This window comes from Malus sylvestris, chromosome 15 (assembly GCF_916048215.2).
Source record: "Malus sylvestris chromosome 15, drMalSylv7.2, whole genome shotgun sequence".
Taxonomy (NCBI): Eukaryota; Viridiplantae; Streptophyta; class Magnoliopsida; order Rosales; family Rosaceae; genus Malus; species Malus sylvestris.
The window spans coordinates 17,859,286-17,873,364 of NC_062274.1; positions in this window are offsets into that span (position 1 = coordinate 17,859,286).

A 14,079-nucleotide genomic window follows, 5' to 3' on the forward strand; every position below is an offset into this window, starting at 1 on the left:
AAAAAACTTAAAATAATAAATTATCGAGGGGGCTAAAAATAGCCCCTTTTAGTTGGAAATAGTATACAATATACGGTCTTGTTGTGGCTTATTTTATCTGACAGGGAGAGAGAGGGGCTGGCGGCACAGAGAGAGAATAAAGAGAGATGTGTTTGTAGGATTGTGTAGAGGATGTGTTATTCCCCCTACACAATGCTTTTATTTATAGTAATAAGGTAGAGAATAATCCTTCTCCTCCAAGGAATACAAGTCATAATAGGAGAGAATAACTAGTATCAAATTTAATCTAAGATTTACACAATCACACTTAAATAAGAAGTTTATAACACTCCTCTTGAGTGTGTAAATATTCAAGTAGATTCGGCATCATGTAGAGTTTATGAAGTTAACTCGTCGGCATTGATTCTACGAACACACTAGTCTCAAAATTAAGTAGGAACTTACATAAGGAACTAAGTCTCACAAAAAATCCAACAGATATGGTAAAACCCAAGTAAGGACAAAAACCCATAGTCTAAGGAAAAATGCGCGAGAAAATGAAAAGTCAAATAAAATGTCTACGGGACGTCATCAGGGGTATGATCAACCTAAGGTGTCTCGTTAAAACCTCGTTAGGTAGCAAAACCCAAAGGAAAAAATTATCCTAATCGTAGGGAAAAATAGTACATTAAGATCAAGCAAATATACTTCAGGATACTTCTTCTGAGTTCGGCATACTTCAGGATACTCCTTCGACGCAATGTGCTGAGTGTTGTCTCCTTTGATGTAACCCTGCTTGAGGTATTTGATGCATGCTGCGTTATCTTCATAGATCATCATAGGGACGTCAATGACAAGGTAAAGAGTGCAGAGCTTCAAATATGACCCACAATTGCTCTCAGCCAGAAGCATTCCTGAATTGCTTTTTGTAAGGCGAAAATTTCAGCATGGTTAGACGAAGTGGTAACCAAGGTCTGTTTAATTGACCTTCAAGAGATTGAGGTGCCTCCAACGGTAAAGACATAACCCGTGTGAGAACGTGCCTTTTGCAGATCAGATAAGTATCCTGCGTCTGCATAACCAACAAGGTAATAATTGACTCAAGATAAAGGGGTGTGGCATTACTCGAGGATTCGTAGGGATAGAACAAGCCTAAATCTGTAGTACCCTTAAGATAACAGAAGATGTCTTTAACACCAGTTCAGTGTTTGCATATTGGTGCATTATTGTATCTTGCCAAAAGATTAACAACAAAGAAGATGTCGGGTCTAGTGCATTAAGTAAAGTACAATAAAGCACCTATCGTATTTAGATAATGAACTTCACGCTCCAAAATCTCTTCATCATTCTCCTTCGGATGGAAGGGATCTCGTTTTGCATCTAGCGATCTAACAACCATAGGTGTACTGAAGGCTTCGCTTATCCTCGTTAAAACGACGCAACACCTTATGGGTGTAATTTGATTGATGTAATAAGATTCCATCTGAATGGTGCTCTATCTCAAGACTGAGACAATATCGAGTCTTTCCTAGATCTTTCATCGCAAATTCCGACTTAAGGTGCGCAATAGTTTTCTTGAGCTCTTCAAGAGTTCCGATGACGTTTATGTAGTCGACATAAACTGCAACAATCGCAAAATCGGAATGTGACTTCTTAATAAACATACAAGGGCATAGTTCGTTGTTCACATATTCCTGACTAGTCAAATACTCACTCAGATGGTTATACCACATTCTTCTGGATTGCTTCAAACAGTAGAGTGAACGCCTCAGCCGAATTGATAACGTGTTCTGGGGTTTGAAAATATTTGATCCAGTTCATGTAAGTCATCCGGGAACTTTCATATAAATTTTCATATCAAGATCCCCATAGAGATATGCAGTTACTATGTCCATCAACTGCATACTCAGTTTTTCAGAAACTACTAAACTGATAAGGTAGCAAAAAGTAATCACATCTATAACAGTTGAATATGTTTTGTCATAGTTAATCCCGAGGCGTTGTGAGAAGCTTTATGCAACAAGATGAGCTTTGTAAAGCACAATTTCGTTATTCTCATTACGCTTCTGAACGAAAACCCACTTGTAGCCAACGAGCTTCACATGTGGAGGAGTATGAGCTACAGGTCCAAACACCTTACATTTCGCAAGAGAATATTCTTGGATGGCTTGTTTCCAGTTTGACCAATCAGTTCTATGTTGACATTCATCAACGGAACGAGGTTTAATGTCATCGCTCAACATGATCTCAGAAGCTACTGCATATGCTAATGCATCGTTGATGATCCTCTCATTTCTACACCAAACATTATCCAAGCTAGCATAATGGACCGAAATCTCATGATTCTCGGGAGGTGGATTCGTCTCTTCAATGACGCTTCCGTAATCTAGAATTTCCTCATGAGTTAGAGAGAATGGGTAGGCGACAGTCGGATTACAGTAGGCTCAGGAGGAGCCTGTGTCGTGGGTTTCCTCTTCTGAGAGTGTGAATCATTTGAATCAAGTGGTCTGCCATGCTTTTGTGTATGGGTAGAGGATTGGCTAGCTGTTAATGTACGTGGATCAGCCAAAATGGTGTCTCGGGTTTCCAGAAGGGAAGTCCATCGTACATTTGGTACATCTATCTTTGCAGGCACATTCACAGCTGGAATATGTGATCTTATCACTCGCGCTAGATTGGTGGAAGCATCTGACATGCTCTGAGCTACGCTTTGAAGATCTAATAGGTGATGCACTTCAGTTTCAGACTGAGCAATGCGGGGATCTAAATGAGACAAAGTGGGAGTTGTCCATGATAATTTGCGTCGTTCTTTAGGAACGTTAACGTTCTTATCTCCCCCTAACGACAAGAAGACTGTCTCACAGAAGTGACAATCCGTGAAATGAGCAGTAAACAGATCACCTATCAAAGGTTCTAAGTAACGAATGATTGAAAGAGAATCATATCCGACATAGATTCTCATCCTTCGTTGAGGCCTTATTTTTGTATGTAAGGGCGGTAAAATTGGCACATAGACTGCATAACCAAAAATGCGTAGATGTGATATGTCGGGTTCGTATCCAGTAACCAACTAAATAACCTTTATATGGTAGAGTCACAACAAGCCTCAAGCGGATCAACATGGCTGCATGCAATATTGCATGGCCCTAAGCAGCGATCGGGAACTTGGTACGTATGACCAACGATCGAGCAATCATTTGTAAGTGCTTAATGAATGCATCTGCCAGGCCATTCTAGGTGTGAACATGGGGTATTGGATGTTTAACTTCAACCCCAACTAACATGCAATAGTCATCAAAAGTTTTAAATGTGAATTATCCAGCATTATCTAATCGAATAAATTGGACTGGATAATCAGGATGGTGAGCCCTGAGCTTGATAACCTGAGCCAACAATTTGGAGCATGCACCGTTCTTTGTGGTCAATAAGCACACGTGTGACCAATTTGTGGAAGCGTCAGCCAAAACCATAAAATATCTAAATGGTCCACATGGAGGGTGAATCGGTCCACAAATGTCCACCTGAATCATTTGTAGAAAAGTAAGAGGATTCGAACGAATCTTGTCATAAGAAGGCTTAATAATAAGTTTTCCCATGGAGCATGTTTGAATGCGATTCCTTGGATCGAATCTAAATTTCGAGTTAGTGGATGGATGTGTGATGATTTGAGGATACGATGCATCGCTGTTCATCCAAGGTGTCCCAAACGATCATGCCAAAGTGTATTTTCTTGCGTGGTCCCAGAGGTAGGGTCGGCCATGTAGTGGCTTTCTATAGGGCATATGGTCGTAGTATACAGACACTCGGGATACGCTCAATCTTCTCTAAAATACACTTTTGGTCATATTCGTAGGAAGTGATGCACATAAATTCAACTACATTTTCTACATAGGTTTAAGCGTGATAATTATTATCTTTAACATCCTTGAAACTCAACAACGTTTTTTCGGAATGTGGAGAATAAAGTGCCTTAGCAATGGTCAAGATTGTACCATTGGACAACATTATACGTACCTTACCGTATCATTCGATTAGGTTGGATGAGCTTGAAAGGGTTGTCAAAGGTGCATTCTTAGGTATGAAGTTAGTGAAATAGATGAGTTCACGTAAAACGGTGTTCGTGGTTGCACTATTTGCCAAACAACTGACTTTCCCACTAGTCATACCTAGAAATAAAAATTAGTTTGAATCGGTCACATGCATAAAAGTTCCAATAACAATTATCCATTCAAAATAATTTAAGTAAGGATGGTAATTAAAAAAAAAACTTAATATCCAACCACCTTCAATGGCGGGATGCAAATTCTTTGCGGTGAGGTGGAGCTTCACATTTTGGACCTACTTGAGGTAGTTTCTTCCAAAGACCTCTAAAACGGTGAAGTCGAGTTTGTTCAAATTTGACATGTCCCTATCTCAAAATAAATGGACAAGAATATGGTTAGTGTAATAGAGAAAAATCAATCCATTCACATAGAAGTAGAACATTCAGGTTCTAATAGACATTTATTGGTTTAAATTTACATGAAAAAAACTTCGGATTTTCATGGGTGATGTTTTTAAGGAAAACTTCAGGTTTCCAAACAAGGTATGTTTCTAGAAACTTCAGGTTTCAAAATAAATATGAACTTTAGGTTCATATGTTCCTGCAGACAAACACAAATATATATGCAAAAAAATTCAAGTCTAAAATTATAATTGAATTAATTATTTGGACTTGGACTTCGGGCCAAATTAAAGTGTGGGTGAAAAATTATAAAACCCAAAAGGCCTAAAAAAAAGGCATTTAAACTCAAGGCCCAAAATAATAAGTCAAAAGTCCACGGGTAGGCTGAGTAAATTGAAACTATGAGGTCCAGCCCTGAAACTGGGCTAGGGTTAAGCATAGGCTAATCAAGCCCCAAAAAATTTTAGTTGAAGACCTAAGGCAAAAGACGGGCTGCAAGGAGGCCGGGTCCAAAAAACATAAGCATAGATAGGGCGCTGATCAGATGATGAGCAGTGTAGGTGCACCAATGCAGCAGCTGCATGCTAGGATCGCGAGCATGTGGGGACACGGATGCACCAGCGTAGGGTTGAGATCCGATGCAGTGCAGGTCCAGGGATACCATATCCCTACAGGCTGGTGTTGCACTTGGGCCGAGCAACAGATTATAGACGGCAATCTTGTGAGCCCAGATTAACAAATCTTTATAGTGGGTTGAAAAGAACACTAAAGCCCAAAGGGTTGGTGTTTGGACCAAAGGTTAGCCAAGCCTAGATGAGCTCGGGTAAGGACCAAAGAACATCCCAGCGTTGCTGGGTAAAGTCGCTGGAGTTGAGGCCAGTGCCGCCACTTCTGGCGGCCGTGTTCTAGGTTAATTTTGGTCGGGAGAAGCACAGGTTCGACTTGGAACCCTATTTTGAACGGAGAAATTTGATTTCTCTACGATGGTTGTGAAAACCATGGGGATTTCAAATTGAAATCCTAAAAAACTCAATGAAATTTTTTAGGAATTTCAATAACCATTGTTGGAGATAATGGATTTGTCCAAAAAACATGACTACAAGTTGTGATTCCCAATGAAAATTGGCGTTTATGCCGTGGCTCGTCTGCGGGCAAGTGTAGGTTTGGGGACGACGCCATGGACAACGCCGTTTTGGTTTTCAGAGAGAGAAAGCTGCTGGCTCTCGACTTAGTGGCTTGTGGCTTTGCTCAATCACGCAAGTTGCAGGCTTGGTGATGGCGGCTCGAAGTGGCGCGGCTTGGAAGCCAGCAACTCGTGATGTGACATGATGGGCTTTGTGATAAACCCTATTTTTAATTGTTTTCTCAATTCCAGGTTATAAATTTAATTCAATTGCATACATATTCAATCAAATAATTCAATGCATGGACATATATTTGATGCAATTCATGTTAATATCAAATTCACATAATTCAACAATTATGGATATAATACATACACAATTTATGTATAATCTAAAATTTGAGAAACATAAAGTTGGGTTATGCATTATTGTGAATGTCCATGATATCAGGACTGCAAAACTATCGAGATAAAAATCGTTGTTTTGAAAGAACATGATTGCATGATGATATTGATGAACTGGTTTGATGCAGAATACTTCCACGTCAGATTCCTAAGCGCATCGGTAGGAGTGTGCTGATAACGTGTTGTGACTTATTTTATCTGACAGAGCGAGAGAAGGGTCGGCGGCATATAAAGAGAATAGAGAGAGATGTGTTTGTAAAGTTGTATAGATGATGTGTTATTCTCCCTACGCAATGCCCTTATTTATAGTAATAAGGGAAGGAAGAATCCTTCTCCTCCAAGGAATACAAGTCCCAATAGGGAAGAATAACTAGTATAAAATCTAATCTAGAATTTACACAATCACACTTAAATAAGAAGTTTATAACAGGTCTAGCACTATTCATAAAAATTAATATTTTGCAGGATTATAATCTGGACAAAGGCTAAACATAGCCTCTTCAGTTGGAGATGACCTAGCATTGATTAGGTTGTAGTTGTTGTGAGTCACATAAAAGAAGCAAAAAAAGTCCTCGCGGTTGCGGTAGTATGACTGCACTCATTTGTACGAAAGAGGGAAAAATGACAATCCATTGATTGAAACATGATTTTAGTTGTCCTTCTAGTCTTTGGATTAAATAAAGCACACAAGAATCAAGAGACAAAAATACGAATAGAACTACATATATAAGGTAAAAATGAGACTACTAGAGCGTGAAAATCACTCATATTAAAGCGTCAAGATATTATATTGATAATTATTTATATGTGTATGTTCGTTATCATTGTCTTCGTAACAATATATATATATATATATATATATATATATATATATATATATATATTTATTGTTGATGATAAGAGGAACTATTTCTTGTAAGGAACTTAAAAGCTTTGGAGAGATGGTTGAGATGAAGTTGGAGAAAAGGAAAGGTGGTTGTGAGTCCCTTTCCCTAATAAAATTGTGTTGGTGTCTTGGCCATGGGATTTGAGTTTGGGTTTGCCAACTTAATTTTTTATTGCAAAGATGAAAGGACGAAAAGGAAGAAACGAGAGGGGTTTGGTTGAGAAGATACGAGTTTGGCTTACCTATGTTGACTTCTCATTCAATTCTCACTTATGTTTCATTTTCTCGTACACTTTGGGTCCTTTCCCAACTTCCTTTCTTCTTTTTTGAGCACATACATTTTTTATTTTTTTATTTTACCATTCTAATTATACAATTCTTAACCCTTTATAGAGCATGTAAAATGTAGAAACATGGGTTGGGTAGGTACATGGAGACTGTTTCTAAAGTTGTTAAAAGCACTCATAGTGGTGTTTTATTTTTATTTTTTTTATGGAAACAGCACTCAGAGTGGTGTTTGATAGGAAATAAAAAGTGTTAAGGAATGTAAAAGCACTCTCAAGTTGCTTTTCAAGTACTCTAAGGAAATACACTTGGAGTTTTAGAAAATACTTTAATTTTTTTATTATGTTTCTAGTAAGAGAATTATATCGTGCATGCTTATGATTACATTAGTGTTTTTAAAATAAATACTCTAAATAAAATACTGAGTTCATTTACACTGCACAAGATATTCCGTGTTATAGAAAACAAAGAGACATCATAGTGTCTAAATGATGGTGCCCTTCAAGATAATAACAATAAGAGAGTATGAAGCTTGGGTGCTTATGAGTCGACTAGATGGAGTTCATAGAACATGCTATACGAATCAAATCAAAAGAACAACAAAACAAAGATATCAATTTTACCTATGGCAATATTTGGACATACAGTTAGTCATTATCAAGTGCACCCAAGTATGCACTCATCATTCCCTGCATGAATAACAACTAGGAGATGCCCTTCAATAATATTCTCCTTTTAATGACACCAAATTAATTAGAAATGAGGCTTATTAATTGAATTGCCCTTGAAGCTATTATGTAGTCTCATTTTACTTTTTGAAATTGATTTTGTCTCACTTTGTCTTTCAAAATTATCATTTTTATATCTATAAACGTTAAATTAAAGGGTATAGACATTCATATTTAATACAACTCTTTGCCTCCAACTTGCCTGCTAATTAAAATTTCCACCTTAGCTTGCAATAAAACGGTTGCTCTTCTCCAGATTTACGACAAATGTCATTGTCGCCAAGAAGATTAGCCGTCTATAGAGAAAATATCCTTTCATTCATATCAAACAATAAGATTACACTTGGTATTTATACAATTGCATAGCACACACACTTGTGCTGCAACTCATCCTAACTACCATAACAAACTTATCCTAACTAATCACACCATTAATAACAGATTACAACAGAATTAATCAAGACTAAGTTTTATCTTTTACAAGAGAATTGTTCTTAATACCGTCAACTAAACTCAAGGACTACATTCACGAGCCTAAATTCCTTTATCCTCTTTCACGTACCTCATTTTTGCACGTGCCAAAAATGAAATGTCTATACTACCCTTTAATTTAATGTATATTTAACGCAATAGTCGAAAATGGGGTGAACTGAGATTAAATGAGACGAAATTTGCAATTTCAAGGGATAAAGTGAGAAAAAACTAGGATGTGAAATGAGACTAAATGGTAATTTCATGAGACAAATCAACAAATAAGCCCGAGAAATTAATTAAGGAACTGTTATTAGCACTCTAAAATTTTTATTTTGCACAATGTATTTTTCTTTCAAAATATAGAAAATTTCGAGTGTAAAATCGAAGTTTTAGAGTGCCAATAACAATTCTATTGATTAAGCTAAAAATTAATTAAAGATAGTATTTGGCACTTGAGAACTCATTAGTGTCATGCAAATTTTGTGATTTTGGGAAAATGCAATTTTGCATTTGAACTCGGATATAAATTGTCATGTGAATAAAACCGTGAAGTGAGGTGTCAGAGCGAGAGCTTCAGTGCGCATGCATGTCCTTGGCCTTGCATGCATGACGTGTTTTCCAGAGAAATTTTATTTATCCAACATGCTGCTTTAATTTTGGAGTAAATTGTACAAATGGTCCCTCAACTTTAATCAAATTGAAGCAATGGTCCCTCAACTAAAAATCCATTACCATTGGTCCCTCAACTTATCAAAATGTGTAGCTATAGTCTTTTTCATCAATTTTGTCAAAATTTTGTCAAAATAAGCTATGTTGGAATGACCATTTATATAATTAGGGTCCCTTAACTCATCAAAGTGTATAATTATGGTTCTTTTTGTCAACTATGTCAAAAAATTTGTCAAAACGAGTTATATTGAAAGGACCATTGCTACAATTGGGTTAAAGTTAAAGGACCATTTCTCCACTTGAATTAAAGTTCAGGGACCAATGGTAATGGATTTTTAGTTGAGGGACCATAACTGCACGTTTTGATAAGTTGAGGGACCAAAGGTAATGAATTTTTAGTTGAGGGACCATTGCTCCAATTTGATTAAAGTTGAGGGATCATTTGTACAATTTACTCTTAATTTTGCTATTTGTTTGGCATACAAATAAATTGGAGGCTTTCTCTAAAAAAAAAATAAAAAAAAACAAAAAAAACATGCATGATCTTATATTTTTCAACAATTATTATGGTCAATAATCTATTTGTTATTTAAAATAGTACTAGCAACATGGACATATATGCTCTGTATGTATCATGAGAAGGTTTTTGAAGAAATGACAACGAAATTTTATTGATCAAACCAACACAATTACAAAAAGTACAAAATAGATAAATTTTTCAATGACTAATAATTTGATATGGAGATAATTTGTGTGTGTAAGAAGTTAAATAAAACAAACTTGAAATTTCACTCTCTTCGTCAATCTCAACAGCATTAATATAATTGTCTTTGGAATTTGTTTTCAAATTGAAATTAAATTTTAGTGTTAATATAGAATTCTGTTCTTTATTTTTTTTATGTCAAATGTAGATTTATGTTCACCGCCACGGGTCACAAGTATTTTGCATGCTGTGTAGACTAATAAAACTTAGTTATAGGTTTGGAAAACAAAATATACAAACCTATTAACGTATTTGAACAAAAAAAAACCTGGTACAGTTAGGAAAATATAAAAGCTAGAAATAAGGTTTTTGGAAAAAAAATATAATCTAGTAGGTTTGGCAGATATAAAAACCTTAAACCTAGTAATATAGTTTGGCAGAAATAAAACCTAGTATTATTGTCTTCATCGAAAATCTTACTAAAGCCACCGTGATTATAAATCTATATGAAATTACTTAAATTAATCTGACCTAGTTGATTTGTTTAATTATTACATATACACACATATATATACACACACACACACATACATACATACAAACCTTATATACTTATTCTCTTTGTTTTTAATAATATTATCGACAGGAAATGCCGGGCTGAACTTTCTCATTGACATTTTTTTCCACCGAAAACAAGAAGTTTCTGTTGATACAGTTTGAAAGACAATGACTTGGTACCCTTACCATGACACCCTTCATTCACTAGTTCCATACGACATCTCAGCCTCTCAGGCTTAATAAGAATAATTTATTTAGAAGAAGAACAAGAAGAAAATTGATTGTTGTCTTGTCATATATAGGTAAGCCATTGGTCCTTTCTTGAAAGTTCTTTAGTTTTAGACGTCTTTTATTTTCATTAAGAGGACCAATAGATATGCGGCTAGATATTGTTAATGCTTATTTTTAGTTACGCTCCCGAAATTTGATTTTGATCTCACTTTGTTCCTTGAAACTCAAAGTTTACTTCACTTTGCTCATTGGAATTCGATTTTGATCACATTTTGCCCCTCATAAACTTGAAAGTCGTATCTATAAAACTCAAAATTCGCTCTACATGTCAAAGTGGAACAAATTTTGAGTTTCAGTGAGTAAAGTTGTGACTTTTGAGTTACAGGGGAGGGGGTAAAATGAGATTAAAACGAAGTTCTAGGAGCTTAACTAAAAATAAGCCTATTCTTAATGTCAATACGTCCAAATACATATAACATACAAATGATCGATATTATGCTTAAATACTTAATAAGATGTAGCTAAATTTTAGAATAATCAACTTTGATCATTTATCTCCAAGAGAAATGCTAATGAGACTCTTTTAAAAATAGAAATATCTCAATCACACTCTGCCACCTCATATTTTTTTGGCACAATTCCCATATAATAAACACAAGTAACATTGAGAATACAAATTTGAAGTATCACTTCACCCGTCAAAAGTCATATGTTTGCCTTTGGATACGGATGCGTCAGTAAAAAATGACATTGTGCATGTATATCCTTGCAGGTAGTTTGTTAGAAAGGAGGTGATGGAGGCTTCAGGATCCTCCGGCGGATCCAACTCAGTAGGAGGTGGAAGTACCGTGGGGGTTAGCAGTAGGGGCTCCGGTTGACTTTCCATTTCCTTGTAGGTAGTTTGTTTCCCTCGATTTAAAGTTTTTAGCAATACTTGAGTACTAACTAGTCAATGCCCTTTTTACTCGTGAACCTATGTGGCTTAATAAAAACGAGTCATGTGTTGGATGTTTAGGTTTTATAACCAAGTAACCAAACACCCCTTTCTTTTATTAAACTTACCAAACGGACTATGTCTTCATCCTCCATCATGTTTGCAAATCTTCCATGTCATGGCTAGCACGGCTTCACTTCTAATTGGCCAACCCCTCCACCTAAATTTCTATCTCATCTAAATTTCTATCTCATCCAGTCCCTTCTCTCTTATTTTTCTCTCTTTATAAAGAAGTCAACACAAGATGTTAATGTGGTTGAATCGTGACTGTTCAAATAGGAGGGACCTGGAAGGGAAGAGAAATTGGAGGGCAGAGAATTCTACTTCAAAATTGAGTAGTTCTTATTTATTCGAGGCCTTAATTAGATGGTGTTTGCTACTTAATACTACAGTTTAATGATATTCTTGTTCACTTATAAGTAAAAAATCTTAAATTCGATTCTCGTCATAAATTGAAATTACATTATTATTAACCCATTATTATGAGATGTGTTTGCACTCACATGGATGCATTTATGTAGATTTCCTCATGCTCTTCAAAGAAATTAAAATATAGAAGGCATGTGCATAAGTGTCTTTTTGATAAAGCTCTTATTACAATACGCATTGTTTATGGTGAAAATATCATATTTTTAGTTTAGGTACTAATTAAAATTTAAATTCGTCATGTTGTTTTTGTGTTAAATTCATTATTTCAAGAGATGGCTCGATAACAACCTATCAGTTAACAGGTTCATGTGAAACCTGTTATTTGTGTGTCATTTCTTGTCGATTAACATATTTTGTAAATTTTTTTTTAATTATTTTGGAAATTTTTTTTTAGTTGGTACTTAAATTCAAAATATGATACTTTAACTAAATTCTTTATTAGGAATTAGTATTTAAATTAAAAGACCCTAAATTATACAAATACCCGTTTAAAGCGGCGTTTAAAACGGTAGAACTAATCTCCTAAGGTCCTAACTTTTGAGGACTTGTGACACACCACGACTGAGGTCATGACATGTTGGCCGTCACGTGAGGGTAACGTAGCCATGTGCACAGTACGGGAGCGATAAAGATAGCAACTATATGAATAATTAAAAACCAGATTACTAGAGTGCATTACTAAACAGAAAATGATAGAAGTTAGTTACAACAGTAAACACTCCTAATTAGAGCATAAAGTCTAGGTGCAGTCCAGTAGGACAAGTACTAGTTATACAGTACCAGGAATGTCCTACTATTATTTAGATAAGTCAGAACATCCGACAATCCCGAGCCACCAACAATAAGCTTACTTAGAACCTGGAGGGGCACAAAATAGAAAACGTGAGTGGGCAAAAACAAATGTTTTACAAAATCATTTCATTTATCAATATACTAACCCCTCGCTGTAAAACATGTATAATTTTCCCAGAATCAAGATATAAGTATATACATACATACATACATACATACATATATATATATATATATATATATATGAAATCATATCAATTCAATTCATGCTTCACATAATCATATTCATATGTATGCCATGCCAAAATATAACAAAGTAAACAATCCAGGTAAGAATGATTTCATAGAAACATGATATGTTAGCCAGAACCCCTGAGGTAGTCTGTACGACTGAATTCATAGCTCAAAAGTCAATCTGGCCGGAGTCACTACAATGACCTATACGGCAATATACTGCACATAAGTCGGAACTACTAAAGAGGGTTTGTACGACAAGATTGGGTGAAATATAATTATGCTCAACTCTATTCTCTCTTAATAGCCGGGCGATGAATCGCTAGTCACCTACGAGTTGGAACCATGAATAAGGTCTGTACGACAAGATTGTGCACTTAAGTTGGATCCAATATGAGCATATAGTGTGGGAGGTGAGGTAAATAAATAGGCATGTACCTCATATCTCTGGCTAATTCACAATCACCCCAGGTGCAGCTTTATGAGCTCAACATTACTTAATCACATATCACATCATCGATGATTCACACAACCAAACATAACTTACCTGAACTCACATGTGCCTCCACAGCACCACATTTATATATATATGCAACCATGCAATGCATATTCAAAATATAGAAGCATTTGGCATATTATTTCAAAGCATACTTTCCTTAAAAATGCATTTATGGGAAATATATCAAGTATATAAATATATATTGAAAACAAAAGCCCACTCACTATGTCGAAGGGTCGTAGCCCCCGAGTCGCCCGTGGATACGCTCGTCCTCGGGATAAGTCTCACCTATATGCGAATTAACTATAAAAACGTTATTTTAAAACACATAAACAAAAACTAGCTAATAACTTCTCATACATTGCTCAATTTTGGTATTTAAATATACCAATGTGACCTACACAACTTCACGAACATCGTGATATTTTTAGATAAATTTTTAGGTGGCTCACGCGCCCCCACGCGCCGAGGAGGGCACGGCCTCACGTTCCCAACACACGCATCATCTTCAACCTCTAGAAGTCGGAATAGTATTGTCGGCGCCGAATTCTGGGCAAACCTACAACTGCCTTTTTCTCACTTGTTTTTGCACCATTTTTCACGCAATTTATACCAAAATGAAGCTCTTAACTTGTAGAACACGATC